Genomic DNA, 4,197 nt, shown 5'->3' with positions numbered 1-4,197 from the left:
AATAAAATAATAATAATAATAAAAAAAGAAGAGACTCTCATAATCTTAGTCTCGTAATCCCCTCTCTCTATTAATGCCTTAGTGGAAATCCTTCAGAACCTCTTCTACGTATTTTTAAAGAAACAAAAATGGGATAACACAATGTACACTTTTATATAAATTGTTTTCTTCACTTGCCAATATATTCTGAATTTTTTTCATTTCAAGTTGATGCATTTCTGCAACATCATGGATATATGATCATCTGTTTGATCAATCCCATAATTTTCAACATTTCTGATAATTTGAGACTCCAAACAAGGCTTTGCTGACCATCTTTGACTTTACCACATGATTCTACAAATTATTATCACTGATGATTTCCTTAGGAGAAATTCTATAGAAGAGAAATTACCTTATCAAAGGATGTGAACATTTAAAAGACATCTTGATATGTTTTCCAAATGTCCCTTCAAAGTAGTTGTACCAATTTACAACTCCCACTGTCAGTGCTCATGCTGTTACTTTCAACAAGCTCCGCAAGAGAAGAGTGTGATAAACTCATGTATTATTGTCCCTTTTTCTTTGAGCAGTGAACACAATGCAAATGCAGTTGCTTTCCATATCTAGATTGGGATTAGGGTAGGCAGCTCAGGGTAATCAGGGCTAGGCAGGAGGATTTCTCCAGAGCTGGGGAGCTTGAAACGTTAACCAATGTTTACAAATAGAAGAAATAGAAAAAAAGGAAAAGGCTACCCAAGAAAAGGTGAAGCAATTAATAGTGTATTTTTGCTGTTTATCTTGTAAAATTGTTCTTACCAATACATTTTCCACAAACAAACAGAGGGGCTTTAGGGAGGTCATGCCAAGGCTGGAGGGTGAAGGTGCTAGGAGGGGTGCAGGCTCAGAAGTCAGTGGAAGAGAGGACCTCAGGAAGTCTGGATTGAAAATCTAAGGATTAATTGTTAACAACTCATGCTTATACAGCACTTTTTAGTTTACAAAGTACTTTTTCATGAAGTGCAGAGAAATAGTAGAACATCTATTGTAGTAGGAACCTGGTTATGGATGGTGCTGGGGGGTTTCTACACTAGCACTACACTGACTACCTCCTAACTTCTTGTGACTTGAGGCGTAGAAACAACTTACTTTTTTGAACTGCTGTAGCCAGCTGCTATAAACTGCATGTTTGTGTCTCCCCAAAATCCACATGTTGACTTAATCTCCAATGTGACGGTATTAGGGGTTGGAGCCTTTGGGAGGTGATTAGGTAATGAGGTGGAATCCTCATGAATGGGATTAGTGTCTTCGTAAAAGAGACCCCAGGGAGCTGCCTTGCCCTGTCTGCTGAGACCACTGTCTATGAACCAGGAAGCAGGCCCTCCCCAGACACCAAATCTGCCCACACCTTAATCTTGGACTTCCTAGCCTCTAGACCTGCAAGAAGTAAGTGTTTGTTATTTAAGCCACCCAGTCTGTGGTATTTTTGTTATAGCAGCCCAGATGGACTAAGACACCAGCTATCTTTTTTTTTTTTAAATAAATTTATTTACTTATTTATGGCTGCATTGGGTCTTCGTTGCTGCGTGCGGGCTTTCTCTAGTTGCGGCGAGCGGGGGCTACTCTTCGTGTGGTGTGTGGGCTTCTCATTGCAGTGGCTTCTCTTGTTGCGGAGCACGGGCTCTAGGCGCGTGGGCTTCAGTAGTTGTGGTGCTTGGGCTCAGTAGCTGTGGCACACGGGCCCAGCCGCTCCGTGGCATGTGGGATCTTCCTGGACCAGGGATCGAACCCGTGTCCCCTGCACCGGCAGGTGGATTCTTAACCACTGCGCCACCAGGGAAGTCCCACCAGCTATCTTTTATGTGAAAGCAAATACAATCCTAACTTATACAAATGATTAAGTAATTTATAAAATTCTCAAACTAGTATATATAGGTTGGATAAACATCAAGGTCTTACTGTATAGCACAGGGAACTATATTCAATATCCTGTGATAAACCATAATGGAAAAGAATAGGAAAAAGAATATATAAATGAATAAATAAATCACTTTGCTATACAGCAGAAATTACAACATTGTAAGGCAAAGTTATTCAATAAAATAAAATAAAATAAATAATGTATACAATTCCTAAGTGGAGGTGTTGCATGATTTTATTTAACTGTGACAAGGTAAACACTGTCAGAAAAAGCATAGAGTCAGAAAGGTCTGAAAGCATAGGAAATGCTGGTGTGGTGTGCTAGTGACAGAGCAGCAGGCAATGGCTAACTGACCCAGGGAGAATGTAGAGAGTGAAGAAGAGAAAAGTGTCAAGGTAAAAACCCACAAAAGACCACATCGTGGGGTAGGGAAAGGCTCAGGGAAGAAGGGCCAGAGAAGGAGAAAAAGAAGGAACGGCCAGACCTAGGAGGAAACCAGCAGTGGGGTTACTGGCTGGAGAAGGGAAGAAACAGGGAGGACAAATAAGCTGTTAACATATTTGAAGGTTTTCTTGTGGAAAAGAGATTAAATTTATTTATATAACAAGTATGTGACAATTATTTACAGGCATCCTCGGAGATATTGTGGGTTCGGTTCCAGATCACAGCAATAAAGCAAATACTGCAATAAAGCAAGTCACGTGAATATTTTGGTTTCCCAGTGCATATAAAAGTTATGTTTACACTATACTGTAGTCTATTAAGTGTGCAATAGCATTATGTCTAAAAAAACAATGTGCATACCTTAATTAAAAATACTTTATTGATAAAAAAATGTGATCATCTGAGCCTTCAGCGAGTCATAATATTTTTGCTGGTGGAGGGTCTCTGCCTCAATGTTGGTGGCTGCTGACTGATCAGGGTGGTGGTAGCTGAAGGCTGGGATGGCTGTGGCAGTTTCTTAAAATAAAACAACAGTGAAGTTTGCCACATCAATTGACTCTTCCTTTCAAGAACGATTTCTCTGTAGCACGCAACGCTGTCTGATAGCATTTTACCCCCAGTAAAACTTCTTTCAAAATTCTGAGAGAGTCAATCCTCTCAAACCCTGTGCTGCTTTATTAACTACTTTTATGTAATATTCTAAATTGTTTGTTTTCATTTCAATAATATTCATAGATCTCCACCAAGCGTAGTTTCCATCTCAGGAAACCACTTTCTTTGCTCATCCAATAAGAAGCCATTCCTCATTCGTTAAAGTTTTCCCATGCAATTGCAGCAAATCAGTCACATCTTCAGGATCTACTTCTAATTCTAGTTCTCTTGCTATTTCCACCACATCTGCAGTTACTTCCTCCACTGAAGTCTTGAACTCCTCAAAGTCAACTTCTTCCAAATTGCTGTTAATGTTGATCTTTTGACTTCTTCCAATGAATCACAAATGTTCTTGATGGCATTTAGAATGGTTAATCCTTTCCAGAAGGTTTTCAATTTACTTTGCTTAGATCCATCAGAAGAATCACTGTCTACAGCAGCTATAGCCTTATAAAATCTATTTCTTACATAACAAGACTTAAAAGTCAAAATTACTCTTTGATCTATAGGCTGCAGAATGGAGATTGTTAGCAGGCATGAAAACAACTTTAATCTTGTCATGCTTCTCCATCTGAGCTCTTGGGTGACCAGGTGCATTGTCAACGGGCAGTAATATTTTGAAAGGAATCTTTCTTTTCTGAGCAATAGATTGCAACAGTGGGCTTAAAATATCCAGTAAACCGTGTTGTAAACAGATGTGCTGTCATCCAGGCTTTGTTGTCCCATTTATAGAGCACAAGCAGAGTAGATTTAGTATAATTCTTAAAGGCCCTAGGATTTTCAAAATGGTGTATGGACACCAGCTTCAACTTAAAGTCACCAGCTGCATTAGCCCCTAACAGGAAAGTCAGCCTGTCCTTTGAAGCTTTGAAGCCAGGCATTGACTTCTCCTCTTTAGGTATGAAAGTTCTAGATGGCATCTTTTTCCAGTAGAAGGCTGTTTCATCTACACTGAAAATCTGTTGTTTAGTGTAGCCACCTTCATTAATGATCTGAGCTAGAGCTTCTGGATAACTTGCTGCAGCTTCTACATCAGTGCTTGCTGCTTCCCCTTGACCTTTTATGTTATGGAGATGGTTTCTTTCCTTAAACTTCATGAACCAGTCTCTGCTAGCTTCAAACTTCTCTTCTGCAACTTCCTCACCTCTCTCAGACTTCATAGAACTGAAGAGAGTTAGGGCCTTGCTCTGGATTAGGCTTTG

The sequence above is a fragment of the Balaenoptera physalus genome (genome assembly GCF_965194825.1).
Source record: "Balaenoptera physalus genome assembly, chromosome: 15".
NCBI lineage: Eukaryota > Metazoa > Chordata > Mammalia > Artiodactyla > Balaenopteridae > Balaenoptera > Balaenoptera physalus.
This window is presented reverse-complemented; position numbering follows the sequence as displayed.